Source organism: Pteropus vampyrus, unplaced genomic scaffold (assembly GCF_000151845.1).
Source record: "Pteropus vampyrus isolate Shadow unplaced genomic scaffold, Pvam_2.0 Scaffold548, whole genome shotgun sequence".
In the NCBI taxonomy this organism is placed as follows: Eukaryota; Metazoa; Chordata; class Mammalia; order Chiroptera; family Pteropodidae; genus Pteropus; species Pteropus vampyrus.
Genome location: NW_011889329.1, coordinates 2,060,157 through 2,076,482, shown reverse-complemented (window position 1 = coordinate 2,076,482; position 16,326 = coordinate 2,060,157). Strand labels below are relative to the sequence as shown.

Here is a 16,326-nt window from a genome sequence, read left to right as displayed (position 1 = left end):
CATATTTTAAATACATTTGAGGCCTGTTTCTAAACATGTTTCTAAAAACACATACAAATATGTATATACAAGAATGAGATCATATATACATGTTGTTCTGCAATATGTTTTTATTTTTACTTAAAATATATTATAAATATTCTCTCAAGTGTCACTAAATATTCTTCCACAAGTCATGTTTAATAGCCCTTTTAGTATCTGTTGTATAGGTCAATTCTAATTTTCATAACCAATTCCCTATGGTTGGACATTGGTGTTGTTTCTAATTTTTTTCATTATAATGAAAAAAGATAAATTTCATTTGCTATTTTTGCCTTTGGTTGAAAAGCTTCTGGAGTAATTTCCTAGACTGAGGATTGAGATGTCAAAGGACATGTGCATTTCACATTTTGTTTATTACTGAGGCAAGATTAATAGCAGTCAGTCCTAAGTCTACTATTGAGATTTGATGGTATCATTTAAGTGCAGCCATCAAAAACAGTAGTTTCTGGTAAATAAAATCTACAAATACCTGAAGCATCTCTATTTTGATACTAAATTACTTTTAGCTATTGGGCTAAAACATCTTTAAAATGTATCATATAGCTCCATGATTTCTTTTTTCGTTTTTTTTTTTTCTTTTTCCTCTGGCCACAAGTTAATTCAACACAAAATAATCTCTCCAAGTTTACTGAGGTGGTTGACCATGTCCACGACTAAATCCACCTCTAAACTGGAATTTGGTTGTGACTTAGTCCCTACTGGGCTTTCTTGTCTGCACCACGAGGCACAGAGCTCCGTCCAGAGGTGTCTCTGTCAGCTTCCCCTTGTGTAAGCCTCGCAAGTCACTTGCCCTCCAGACCTTTAGGCCTTGGCCTGCCACTCTCAGGCTGGCTGTGGCACAAAGTGACAGGCACAATCTTGGGTAGGAGGGTGCAGGTGGAGGTAATCAAGGAGAAACTGAATACCCTTGTTGGTAAGGCACCAGTAAAAATGTCTCCAGGCAAACTGTTCCTTCACATAGCCTCATGATTTGAGAGACTGCATGACCTTCATGACATGAAGATTAGGCACATTCTTGTCTGCCGGCTCGGGGTGTTTAGGCATGTGAACAATCTTCTTGGCCACCATCACTCCTTCACTATAAAGGAGTGACAAACTAATGACAACCTTATTATTGCAACTGACATAATTTTTCACTTGTCCTTTCTTTACATTGGCATATCCCATCCATGAGATTTCATTGGTATGGTCATAATATAGCTCTGGTGGGGACAGGGATGCCTCAATTTTCTACAACTTCAATTATGAAACTGGATGTTATTTTTGGAGATGAGGAATGGAAAAATCTTACAATTCTGATATAGACTTGTTGGTCAATTTTTTCCTGTTTTTTTTTTTTTCTTTACAAAATAATTCTTTACTTTTTCTATATATCTGACATCTTGCTGGACAAACTACAAAACTTTAGTTAGAGAGAAGAGGACTAGAAGAAAGTTTCACTGTTCAGTTCTGCTAATTCAACAAGAAAGTATTGATATACTGTGTTCATACAGAACTCAAAAGATTTCACACAATACCAAATATACAATTCCCTACATTATGTAAACACACTGGACTGGCAATAAGAACCCACTAGTTAGTTCCTCAGCTCTTGAAAGCAAAATATCTTTCTGCTTTCTTGCCTAATCACTAGTAACTATAAGCAGTTCAGGAGCATCAACCATTTGCCTCCCCAGACTTTGCCACTAATAGGTGCAAACAGTATCACAATCCAAACCAGTATCACAAACAAAAACATATAAGTACAGACAATTGTAGCTGTTACTTCATTCAACAATCATTTAGTGGGACTGAGCTGGCCCTGGAGATACAAGATACACAGTCCCTGCCCTCCGAAAGTCTTTAGCATAGTCAAGAAGAGAGACAAACTGGTAACATTTAAATTCAAGCTGAGATTTGTTTCAAGAGGGTAACTGATTTCAGGGTACTAAAAGAACTCATAGAGGGGCTCCTGACTCAAATTCATCATGGAGGTCTGGGATGGCATTCCAGGTCATGGAGTTGAACTTAGTTTTAGGGCAATAGGACAGCATTTATGGGTTATAAATAGGAAAATGAAATTATGAGATCACTCTGGCTGTGTGTCAAAGAAATTGGTGGAGAGCGGGAAGGATAGCAAGAGTAGATGCAGGAGGACAAATAACCAGGGTGTGACAGTGGTTCAGGTAAGAAAGGACTCACTGGAAGTTAGAAATAAGTGAAGAGTTGAGAAATATATTAAGAGAAAGAATCAACAGGATTTGGTGATTAACTAGATGTGTGTGGAGTGGGGGGTGAAGGAGAGGGAAGTGCCCAATAAAACTCCTTTGTTTCTGGGTGGGGTAATTGGGTAGATGATAGCACCATTCACTGAGCCAGGAAATACAGAAATTAGGGACTTGGTGTCGGTTTTTAAGATCGTTCATTGAATCATTGTTTATTAACAGCAAAACCTGTCATATGTCCCTGAGCTAACAGGAAGTTTTAGATGTAGATTTAGACTCACAAGAATAAAAGATTTTATCCTGTATCAAATGTAACTAATACTTTAAAAGATATAGATTACTTAAAGGATTCAGGTAAATATAGTGGCAAAGCATACAAAATATGAGCTCAGCAACCTTTTAGTGTAATTAAATGTTTCTTTAATACAAATAATTGTTGGTTCCAATTTATCTGTTTCATAAACTCAGATTTTATTATCTTAGATTTTCTTAAATCAGGGTCTACTTCTAGTTATATTTACAGCTATCATTAAAGTACAGGAGAGAGAGTATTATTGATGCCATCTTTTAACTGTCACTTTTAAATGGATTTGTGGATAAAATGGATTACTATAAAATTAATTACTACAAATATTACTTATTGCTTGAAAAGTAATGGACTATTCCCAAGACTACATTAAATTTTTTTCTTAGAACCTTTCTTTCTCTCACTTTGCTACTAACATGTATAAATTTACCTTGTCATGACTAAAAACCTTAAAAATTAACTTTCAGATGGTCACATTGACTAAAGTTTCATTAAAGGTAGAAAATGAATGTGGCTTCCTGTGAGCCATTTATAAATATGGACAATCAGAGTGTACCTGCAGACTACTGGTCAGAATACCCTGACTACTTTCTTTGATAGTCTCATTTGGTGAGAGAAGATTTATGGGGTCAACTAGGGAGCAATTAGATGTGTCAGAACAAGACAGGGTAATAAAATCCACAACAACCAGCTGGAATCCTGAAATCTGAAGGTTTATTTTCCATTTGAAAAAACAAGAGAGTAAAAAAAAAAAGAGAAACAAGGGCTCTTTAATTCAAAGGATAAGTACCATATTGAATGTCTCACCGCCCACCTCACTCTCATGTGAAATCTTTGATCCAAAATCACAACTTTACTCAAGTTAACTTCTATATACTGAACGTTCAATACAGGTAAGGCCTACAGTTACCAGGATGAATACAGCACAGTTCCTGGATTGTGAGAACTCATTGTTTAGTGCAGATGACAAGCACGTTAATAGATAATTACCCAACAATGTAAGAAAGACTCTAATAGATGTGTGAACAAAGTGCTGTAGGTTGGGGCCAGAAAATACAGGGACATAGCTGCATAGCAAAGAATTTCCATTTTGTCCAATAGAGAGTCCTTGATGCTTTGTGAGCAAGGAAGTGACATGGTCAAATAAATGTAAAACAAACAAACAAACAAAAAAACCTGGAAGCTTTGGATATGGATATGAAAGAAAAGGAAATACTTAGGAGATGATTTGATGAATTCTGGCATATTACAGCAAGGATTTGAATTAAAGTAGTGACAATAATAACTAAAATAAAAGAACATATGAAGGTATCCATTATTTCAATAGAAGAATTGGAATCTAAAGGCCTTGGTGGTTGAGTAGTTAGGAAGGTCAAAGCAAATAATGATTTTGTGTCTATATAACTGACAGTGTGGTGGAACAATTGATAGAAATGGAAAATTTATTATAGGAGCACATTTTGAAGGAGAGAGGCTATATTGTGTTTTCAACATTGTGTTTTGGGTGGCAATTGAGCATCTAAATGGAAATATCTAGCACATAGTTGGACACATAGGTTTAAGTACAGAAAGGAGGACAGGTGTAAGAAGGAAGAATTATAAGTGTTCCCAACTAGGGGACAGTTGACATGGTAGGAATCTATATGGTATTTGAGAAAGTGAGTGGAACAAGAGAAAAATAAAGACCCATGGGACAGAACTCTGGGGAATGTTGATATTTATGTGGTAGAGAAAGAAAAAAAGCAGGTCAGAGTATAGAGAAATTCCAGATATTTTGTCCCAAATGGCACAAAGGAAAGACTTTCCATGTTAATCTTATAGTGAAGTCACAGAGGAGGACTGAATTAGAAAAAATGGCTATGACATCAAGGTTTTCGATATCACTGGATATCTTTGGGGAAAAAATGTGTTGAGCATCAGAGGAGGAAACCAAAGGGCCTGGATTCAAAAGTGAATAGATGGTGATAAGCAGAGGCAGCAGAGGCAGAGACCACTTCCTTTCATCAAATGAGCCTTGTCACCAACCTTCCACAGGGGCTTGTGGAACAATGATGGAGCAGTTGCCAAACACTCAATCTGGAGGTTTGGCCATGAAATGAAGAAAAGTAATATTTTACTGAGGGAGCAGCATTAATATCCTTGAGATGTTAGGGAAGGCTATGGAGGATGGGCAAAGATAGAATATGAATAGAAAATTCATACTGTATTGTTACTATCTTCTTTAGAACACAGGAAGACAAGTGAGTGAGAGAGCTATGCGAGCAGGAGAGAACAGATGTGACATGGAGAGTTGCATGGAGATTTGAAACAACCATTGAGAAACATGTGGACAAGAATCAACAAGAGAAAGAATAAAAAAAAAAAAAGAAGGCGACTCAAATTCACAGTATCCCTACTATGTGCCAAGCACCAAACTATTGACTTGTCAGACAAATAACAGTGGTGAGTTTTTTAAAGGAACACTTTGTTCAAATTAGAATGTGTCCATGCTTTCTTATAGCCATGATCTGCCTCCAAGAAATAAGATAGACAGAGGGTGATGAGGCTAATGTAGGGATAGAGCCATGCACCACAGAATAGCAAAGAAGAACTAAAGTAGTATTTATGGAGTCCAGACTACCTACAGTTAATTTTAAGCAGGAGAATGTTAATGGACATTATGAACTAAAAAAAAGAAAAAAAAGAAAAAAAGAAAAAAAAAGGCAAAGTAAGTAGAAAGTAAAAGGCCAGTCTAGTGTGGTTGGGATATGGCAGTTGGAGGCAGGAATGGGAGTTGTGTTTAATGGAAGGAAACTAAGTAGAAGATCTTAGAGGAGGAGCATTTCTTTATGGAGTTGGTATTCAGGGAGTCACCAGTGTGGAGGGTGACTAATGTAGCATGGAGTTTGGGCTCAATGGTACTGAGGATGAGATGCCAGTATATTTCTTAAAATCATCAAGCGTATACCAAAGGAATAAAGGAGAGAGAAACATAAACCAGTCATTAAAATAATAGAGGGAGATAACTACCATGTGGGGATGAACATTTAGCTAATATTTATAACTTGAAAAAAAGCCCACAAATTCTCCATTCTAAGAAACTAGAAGAAGGAGATAAAACTAAACCAAATCAAGCAGAAAAAAGAAAAAAAAATAGAGATTAGGGTGTAAATAAATAAAAATAAAGAATTGAAAAACTGAATAAAAATCAACAAATTGAAAATTGGTTGTTAGAAAAGATTGACAAACGTTTAGCTAGATTGACAAAGAAAAAATGAAGAAGACTCAAATTATTAAAATTAAGAATGGGAGAGTCCAGTCAAGATCGTGTAGAAGAGAGAAGCGGTGCACATCACCTCCCATGACCGCCCCAAAATTATAATGAAACTACAGAGCAACAATCACTGGGAGTCACCTGAGGTCAAGCTGAACAGAAATCCAACAAATGGAGACATCTATAAGAGGCCACCTTGAGACTGGTAGGAGGGGTGGAGATGCAAAACAGGCCAGTCCCTCAACCATGTGTGGCAGTCGTGAATCCAGAGGTATATCTTGGCTGCAGAGCAAGATATCCCGGCTTTACACTGGGCTCCCCAGCCCAGGAATTCGGTGCCCGGAAGAGAAGTCCCCAGAAACTTTTGCTGTGAAATCCAGTGGAGATTGCAGCTGAATGAGAAAGAGGGCTGTGGGACGTTCTTCTTAAAGGATTTGCATGTGTAATTACCACTTACAAACTCACTTGGTCTGAGCTCCAGCACTGGAGCAAACTTCTTAAAGAGTGCCAGGGACACACAGTGAGGAACTAAGTTGTCTGGATTCAAGGCGAGGGCTGGAGAGGCGGCTTTCTCCCAGACAGAAGTGCTGGCGGTATCCATTTTTCCTTTGTTGAGTCCTCCTCCAACCCAGCATGCAGACACAGGCTGCTACCATATCTGAGTCTCCATCAACCTGGATAACACAGGTCCTTCTGTCCGGGTGATTCCCTGAGACCCTGTCTCTCCCAACATGCAGGTCCAACCAAGCTGCCTTCAGTGGTTTATTTCATACGAATGGCCTGCCTTGGCCCATGCTGTGGACTTTCCTAAAATATATCAAAAGCTCACAAAAAAAAAAACAAAGAAGCATTATCTGGCCTCGGCATGTCCTGCATCTCTTGCTGAGCAGGCCCAAGCCTGGTACTAGTGGCAGCTGGTCTCGGTTTCTGGCTTGGTCTCTTGAGGTACCTATGAGCCCAGCACAGGTGGCAGCCATATGTGGATTACTTGGTGACTCTTACCAGGTGGCCCTGGAAGTTCACAGGCTGCAAGTGAACTTGTCTTGCAGCTAGATTCCTCCCAAGAGGCCCTTGGGCTGGCACATCCAGTGGCCTGCTTCAACCTGTGCCAGAGCAGGAGCACCACCCAGGGCACACACAACTCACATAAGGAACACACCTTGAGCACCTGTCTCAGGTGTCCAGGGAAGACTGCGCCACTGGGCCCCACAAGACTCCTTCTACATAAAGCTACTCTACTAAGACCAGGAGACATAGCAACCCTACCTAATATATAGAAACGGACACAGGGAGGCAGCCAAAATGGGGAGACAAAGAACATGTCCTACGTGAAAGAACAGAACAAAGCTCCAGAAAAAGAACTAAACAAAATGGAGACAAGCAATCTACCAGAGGCAGAGTTCAAAACACTGGTTATAAGGATGTTCAATGAACTTAGGGGAAGAGTAGATGAACTCAGTGATAACTTTAACAAAGAGAACACATAAAAATGGAGATGGAAAACATAAAATGGAACCAGTCAGAAATGAAGACTATAATATCAGATGAAAAGTACATTAGAAGAGATCAACAGATTGGATGAAGCAAATAATTGAATCAGTGATTTAGAAGACAGGGTAGTGGAGGACACCCAATCAGAACAGCAACAAGAAAAGAGAATCCAAAAAATGAGAATAGTTTAAGGGGCTTCTGGGACAACATCAGGTGTACCAACACTTGCCTCATAGGGATACCAGATGGAGAAGAGAAAGATCCAGGAATCAAAAGCCTATTTCAAAAAATAGTGATGAAAGACTTCTCTAACCTGGCACTCAATCAGAATGGAAGAAAAAAGATGCTAAGACTATAAAAATAATTTAAGGAGGATATGGGACACTATTAAGGTTCCAAATATTTGTCTGATTTGCATAACAGAAGAAAATCGAGATGTTTTAAGAAATAATGATGGAAAATGTCACTAACCTGGTGAAGGAAATGGACAAAAATCCCCAGGAAGCTCAGAGAATTCCAAAAATCAGGGATCCAAAGAGGCCTACACCAAGACACATCATAATTAAAATGTCAAAGTTTAAATACAAAGAAAGAATATTAAAAGCAGCAAGAGAAAAATAAATAATTATATATGAGAGAACACCCATGTGACTGGCAGCTGATTTCTCAAAAGAAACTATTCAGGACAGAAGGGCTTGGCAAAAAAATATTTGACAAGATGAAGACCCAGTATATACAACCAAGAATAATTTATCCAGCAAAGCTATTATTTAGAGTTGAGGAATAGATAAAGAGCTTCCCAGACAAAAATAAACTAAAGGAATTTATCACCACCAAGCCAGAATTACAGGAAATGTTGGAGGGACTTCTTTAAGAAGAAAAACATGTATCAAAAACAGGAATAAAGAATGGTAACAACTACATTTCTATCAATATGTACCTTAGATGGAAAAGAATTAAGTGATCCACTCAAAAGATAGAATGGTTGAAAGGATAAGAAAACAAGAACCCTACATATGAAAAGGAAGGGAATGGAAAAAGCTATTGCTTTGATGAACCTAGAAGGCATTTAAGTCAGAAAGAGAAAGATAAACATTATATGATTTAACTTATATGCAGAGTTTGGGGAATAAGGGGAACAAACCAATAAAAAACAGACTCACAAATATGGTAGACAATTTGGTGGCAGATAGAGGAGAGGGCGTTTAGGGAGCTGAGAGAATGGGTGAAGGGTTGAAGAAGTGCAAATTGATGGCTGGTGGCTTGTCGCAGGGATGGGGAACGCAGCATGGGGAATACAATTGGCATTAATACATTGGCTAGATGGGTGTTCAGGGGAGGGAGGGAGCAATTGAGGGGATCATTTTAGTAACTATATGGATGTCTAACCAATGTACTGTATACTTGAAACTATTTAAAATTTTTTAAAAAATTAAAATAACACGAATAAAAAGATAACTTTAAACTTCCCCTCCCACTATGAACACACACACACACACACACACACACACACACACACACACACACACATATCTTTAAAAATATATATAGTACAAAAGAGTGAAATAATTTAAAAAATAATTAGTTTCAAAAAATAAATAGTACAAAAGAGTAGAATAATTGTGTTGGATAAGTGGTCTGAGAGAGGTCACTGGTTCTGAGCAAAGCCAAGTTTAGGTCAAGACAAGACAGTGAAGAGAATAGGAGAATAAAGTGTTGGTGATAGAAAGTGAATTTGCACACTATGGGGCAAGGATGTCACAAAGTCCAGAGGGTGATGCTAATGGAAAAGCTCCTTTACAAGAAGTGGGAGGGAACAGGTGAGGCTTCAGGCTTAAAATGGCACTCTGGATCCAGGGAAAGCAGAGATGAGGTGCTGACAGGAGGCATATGGTCGGGACTAAGAAAATGAGAGTGTAGGTAAGGTAGAGTAAAAACCTGGGGCAGGAGGACAGAGGGAATGCAGTTAGCATTAATGATGGCTAGGTGGAGGGCCAGGGGAGGGAGTGAGCAATTGGGGGATCGTTTTATGAACTATATAGATGTCTAACCAATGTACTGTATACTTGAAACTAATTTAAATAAATAAATTTAAAAACTAACCTGAGGCAGGAGACAGGAGAGGGAAAGGCAGTATGTACCCCATCCCCACAACAGCAAGTAGAAGACAAGTAGCAATTACTGCTCCCCAAACTGAAAGAGTGGTATTATAGATTTCAGAGGCATAGGTTAGCCTAAAAATATACTGCATAGAAAGTATGGCACAGTACCATGAAGGGTGACTTCTGAATTTTTCATTGGTTCATAATTCCAAGAAACCATCTCTGGGTGTTCTATACCTGTTTCAGAGTATGAGAAAAACAAAAAATAAAAATGTGATCAGGTATCCAATAATTTAAGAGCTTAAGTCATGATGCAAGTAGGCAAGATCCTACTGGTCTGATAAATCTAGTTTAGATCAGTAGCCTCATCAGCTACAATAAGAGTTTGAGTAGTCAACACCCTTAGCTATGGACACTTCTGCTTAAAAAGATATTTCTTTCTGCTTAGGTGTCATTTTAAGATAACATACTTAGTAAAGGAGACAGCCTTTTAGATAGCAGCTTCAGGAACAAACTGAGATTTTTGTAGTTAGAAATATAGGCACAATGTAGCTAAATATATATAAATAGGGACAAAGGTGCTGATTACTTTGATATAGTAGTAGTAGGCTTTGGTTTTTCTTTCTTGATGAAAACTTGTTATGTTTTGCACTGTTCTTGTTTCTTCCTTCTGCCTAAAATATTCTTTCCCTAGATATCTGGATGGCTTAATTTCCATCTTTTTTTCAGATTTTTGTTCACTTGTCACTTTCTCAGTAAAGTCAACCCTGATCATCTCATTCTTTAGCACATCCTACCTAACCCACCCTACATTACCAATCTACTTAACCTTGCTGTATCTTTTGTTAAATTTTCCATAGCACTTATAACCTTCTAATATACTATATAATTTAGTTACTTTTATTTATATTGTTTATTGTTTCTCCTTCCCTGCTAGAATATAAGCTCCAAAGGAGCAGAAATCTCTGTCATTTTTGTTCACTGATGTATTTCCACCATCTGAAATAGAGCTTGACACATGATAGATAATAAATATTTGTTGAACATGTTATATAGCTGGTTTCATGTACTTTTGACAGTTAGGGGATGTTTACAAGCAGCGCATCATTTTCTCCATCGTTTGGGGGTTCAGAATGTTGAAATTCTTCCTCTCTGTTCCTTGACAACTATTCCCATTCTTCACCTGTAACTCCAAGCTCTTTATTTGGAAACAGATGTACCTGATTCTACATAGTGAGTAGAAGATTAAATATAGATTAAAAATCAAAAGAAAATGAACATTCTGCTCCAATGGAGGAAAATACAGCCGAGGCTGGATAAAACAAGAGAAACAGGAATGATGGCACAGCATAGTTGCAGATGTTTGCAGAAGAGAATAAGGTGTTAGCATTCCTACTCTCAGACAAAGATACATTGACAGTTGGACAGGAAGCCTTCTTTATAATTAATGACAAGCCAGATGAAGTATCCTAAGCCATTATCATAGAAGAGTCCTCAAGAAAACTTAATGTAAATGTCTTACTGCCGTAGTTAGCAGAATGAACCTTATTTTGAATGACATAAAATCTTCCTGGTAAAGAAAAGCATAAAGGATATTTCCTGTTGCTTCTTGGAAAAAAGAACCCACAAGGAAGAGGTGTTTTGGACACTGAAATGTTAGAATTTGGGTATTATTTCCACTGGCTTGTGAGGACAAAATGAAAGGCAGCTTAGTGTAGTAGGAAAAAAACCATGGACTTTGGGGTCAGTTGAGGCATTTAATTCTCACATTGCCACTTGAACGCAGTCTGAAGAGGAAAAAGGAAGAGCGCCTCTTAGCAACTTAGACAAACACAGCTTCTTGGCCAAAATTAATGAATGTAGCCTCTAATAATTTCTTGTTTAGATGGAAATAATAATGAGGTCTGTGCTATAGAGCGCAATGATCAATGTCAAAGAAAACTATTTAGATCCGATCTGGTGGTATCCAGTAATGCTTCAGAGATCATAAACCAGATTGATTAGTACTTGATACAATCAGGCAAAGACATTCAATGACATCAGAGAAGAGGTGTGAGAGATGTTAAACCTAAGCATGAACCAAGACTTCTAAAAGCCTCTGAGCCTTCTCAGTAGCCCTTGCTCATCAATTGGATGATGCAAATTAGATTCTGTATAAATTAAAGAATATTAATTTGTTTAACTAAAAAAAAACAATCTTACAAAGTGTTGACAGAAAATGGTTTTTATCACCCTTGAATGTCTTTTGCTATCTATTGCTAAGGTCCTTAGACTTTGTTTTCCAAACTTATAAGTGGTAGAAAGTCATCTCTGCTTACCTTTGACATACACAGTGAGATGACCAATTTCTGTCTAAAACACTCAAAGACAGAGCTTCATAAAGAATCAGGTTTTAACTTCCAGCCAAACTTCTGTGACGATATTCATGAAAAAAAGAAAATCAAATATAAATCAGGGTATGCTGTATGAGAGCGGTATTGTGAGCTACTTTTAAGTGTAAGAGAACATATAAGAGATGTAACCTATACAAGGAAATGTTGGAACATGGGTACCATTTCCATGATATATAGACACAGCAAACAGTTGATTGAAATCCAGAGTCAATTTTCTACAGTAAGAGACAGTAAGGGCACATGGGTAGAACCAGACTTGAGAATTGTGGAGGCTTGAGTTTGAAACCCAGCACTGCCACTTACTAGCTGAGGAATCTGTGATTTAAAACCTTCATCCACCAACATTGACATATTGCTACACATCTTACAGGTTTGTTTTGAAGACTAAATGAACTGATATTTGTAAAGGACCTGACCTATAATAGGTGCTCCACAAGTATTAGTTCATTTATTCATTCAACAAATATTTATTTGCATTCATTCAACAAATATTTATTGAACACTTTGTGTGTGGTAATCATTTTGCTAAGCATTGGAACTATGACAAATGAGATAGAGTGACTATTCTTTTTTTTTGCTTTTGAAATTATTTATTGCACAAATATTATAATAGAAACTAAACTCAAAAAGCAAGGAAAAATGTGTGTGAGCTCACCATTTGTACAAATCCAACTTTTTAATATATTTTATGGGTTCATTAATAATCCATATCCATGTACCTTTAACATTATGGTTGAAACTGTACTGTAGATATCATTTGGTAATCTACAAGGCTATCATTTAAAATTGAAGGAGAGATAACAAGCTTCCCAAACAAGAAAAAGCTAAAGGAGTTCATCACTACCAAACCAGTATTACAAGAAATATTAAAGGGACTTCTTTAAGAAGAAGAAGGGGAAAAAAGAACATAGATATGTATAATAAAATGGCAATAATTATGTACCTATAAATAATCACTTTAAATGTAAATGGATTAAATGCTCTAATAAAAAGACATTGGCTAGCTGAATAGAAAGGAAAAAAAAGACCCATGTATATGCTATCTACAAGACACCTCTTCAGATTGAAAGACACACAGAGATTGAAAACAAAGGGATGGAAAAAGACATTTCATGCAAATGCAAATGAAAAAAAAAGCTGGGGTAGCAACATTTATAACAGACAAAATAGACCTTGAAACAAAGAGTATAATAAGAGAAAAGGACATTTTATAATGCTACAATAATCAATTAAATGAGAGGATATAACCCTTGAAAACATTTATGCACCCAACATAGGAGTTCCCACATATATAAAGCAAATATTGACCAACATAAAGAGAAAGGTTGACAGTAACACAGTGATATTAGGGGACTTTAACACTCCACTAACACTAATAGACAGAACTTCCAGACAGAATATCAACAAGGAAACAGCAGCTTTAAATGACATATTAGACCAGATGGCTTTAGTTGATATTTTTAGAGTATTTCACCCCAAATTATAAAACAAAGCAGCAGAGTATACATTCTTTTCAAGTGCACAAGGAACATTTTCAAAGATAGAGCACATATTAGGCCACAAAACAAGTCTCAATATATTTATGAAGAGTGAAATTATATCAAGCATTTTCTCTGATTACAATGATATATCAAGGAAGTTCACAACAATGCAGGTCTACCTCAAGAAACAAGAAAATCTTAAATAAAAAATCTAAATTTACATTTAAAGGAAGTAAAAAAAAAACAAAGCTCAAAGTAAGTAGAAGGGAAAAAATAATAAAGATCACAGTGGAAATAAATGAAATAAAGTCTAAAAAATACAAAAAAAATCAATGAAATGTTCAGAACCCGGTTGCATTTTTGTACGCCAAAAACAATTATCAGAAAAGATCAAAAGTTCTTGGAAAAGATAAACAAAATTGATAAACCTTTAATCAGACTCATTAAAAAAAAAAGAAAGAAGGAAAGAAAGAAAGAAAGAGGACCAAAATAAATAAAATCAGAAATGAAAGAGGTGAAGTGACAACTGACTCTACAGAAATATAAATGATTATAAGAAAATAGTACAAAAATTATATGCCAATGAATAAGACAATTTAGAAGAAATGGATAAATTTCTAGATCATTCAATCTTCCAAGACGGAATCAGGAAGAAACAGAAATTTGAATGGGCTAATTAATACTAATGAAATTGAATCAGTAATCAAAAAACTCCTAACAAACAAAAGTCCTGGACCAGATGGTTTCACAGGTGAATTTTACCAAACATTCAAAGAATTAACACCTATCCTTCTCAAACTATTCCAAAAATTCAAGAGGAGGGAAGGCTCCCAAACTCATTTTACAAGGCCACCATTACTCTGATTCCAAAATCAGACAAAAACATTACAGAAAAACAAAATTATATGTCGATATCCTTGATAAACATAGATGCAAAAATCCTCAACACAATATTAGCAAACTGAATTCAGCAATTGTTAGAAAGATCATGCACCATGATCAAGTAGGATTTATTCCTAGGATGCAAGTTTGGTTCAATATCTACAAATCAATCAATGTGATATACTACATAAACAAAGAGATAAATAAAAATCACATGATCTTATCAATAGTGTGAACTATGTCATTTATAAAAGCATACAGTATAATCCAATTTCTATAATGTTTTTTTAAAAAGCAGGCAAACTAAACTTTAGAGATGCACACCCAGGTGGTACTATTGGAAAGATAAACAAGGAATCATTTACACAAAGTTAGCATTGTGGTTTCCTCTGTGAAGGAGAGAAAGACTAAAGTGATTGAGGAAGAAGCAAAGTGAGCTTCCAAGATGTTGGCACTGTTCTATTTTTAACTGGGCTGAAAGTTGCATAGGGCTTCTCTTTAATATTATTATTTAAAATATACAAAATCTAGCATCCATTTATGATAAAAATCCTCATCAAGGTGGGAATAGAGGGAATATACCTCAATATATAAAGGCTATATATGACAGATACACATCATATTCAATGGTGAAAAGCTAAAAGTATTTTCCTTAAGATCAGGAACAAGACGAGGATGTCCACTTTTATCACTTTTATTCAACATAGTACTGCAAGTTCTAGCCACAGCAATCAAAATTGGAAAGGAAGAAGTAAAATTGTCATTATTTGCAGATGATATGATACTATAAAGAGAGAATCCTAAAGATTCCACCAAAAAAAAAACAACATTAAAACTGATAAATGAATTTAGTAATGTAGCAGGATACAATATTAATATTCAGAAATTGGTTGCATTTTTATACAACAATAACAAATGATCAGAAAGAGAAATTAAAGAAACAATCCCATTTACGATTGCATCAGAAAACTACTAGGAATGAATTTACCAAGGAGGTAAAAAACCTGTACCCAGAAAATTATAAACCATTGAAGAAAGAAATTGAAGAAGATACAAATAAATGGAAGCATATACCATGCTTGTGGATAGGAAGAATTAACATCTTTAAAATGTCCATACTGCTCAAAGCAGTCTATAGATTCAATGCAATTCGTATGAAAATACCAATGGCATCTTTCACAGAAGTAGAACAAATAATCCTAAAATGTTTATGGAACCACAAAGACTCTGAAGAGCCACAGTAATCTTGAGAAAGAAGAATAAAGTTGGAGATATCACATTATCTGATATTAAACTATACTCTAAGGCTATAGTAATCAAAACAACATAGTACTAGCATAAAAAAGACACATTGATCAATGAAGCATAATAGATAGCCCAGAAAGAAACCTACATCTATATGGCCAATTAATCTATGGCAAAGGAGGTAAGAATATACAATGAGATAAAGACAGTCTATTCAATAAATGGTATTGGGAAAACTGGACAGATACATACAAAAACAAAATGAAACCAAACCACCTTCTTATATCATATACAAGAATAAACTCAAAATAGATTAAAGACTTAAATGTAAGACCATAAAACTCCTAGAAGAAAACATAGGCAGTAAACTCTCTGACCTCCCTCTTAGTAATATTTTTTCTGATATGTCTCCTCAGGCAAGAGAAGCAAAAAGAAAAAAAAATAAACAAATGGGACTACATTAAGCTAAAAAGTTTTTGCACAGCAAAGGAAACCATAAAAAAAAGAGACAATCTACTGAATGGGAGAAGATATTTGCCAAAGATACATCTGATAAGGTATTAATATCCAAAATTTATTTTAAAAACTCATACAATTCAACACCGAAAAACAACAAACAATCCAATTAAAAAATGGATACAGGACCTGAATAGCCAATTCTCCAAAGAGGCTATACGGATAGCCAATAGACATGAAAAGATGCTCAACATCACTAATTATCAGAGAAATACAAATTCAAATCACAAAGAGATATCACCTCACACCTGTCAGAATGGCTATCATCAATAAATCAACAAACAATTGTTGGTGAGGATGTCGAGAAAAGGGAACCCTCATGCGCTGTTGATGGCATTGCAAATTGGTGCAGCTACTATGAAAAACAGTATGGAGGTTCTTCAAAAATTAAAAGTAGAACTACGTTATGA

The 16,326-nt window shown here is 36.0% G+C and overlaps 1 pseudogene; it reads right to left on the bottom strand.

Annotated features, from left to right (window-relative positions):
• Window positions 1-619: 619 nt before the first annotated feature.
• On the bottom strand, window positions 620-1,209 carry LOC111733294 (annotated as a pseudogene).
• Window positions 1,210-16,326: the final 15,117 nt, after the last annotated feature.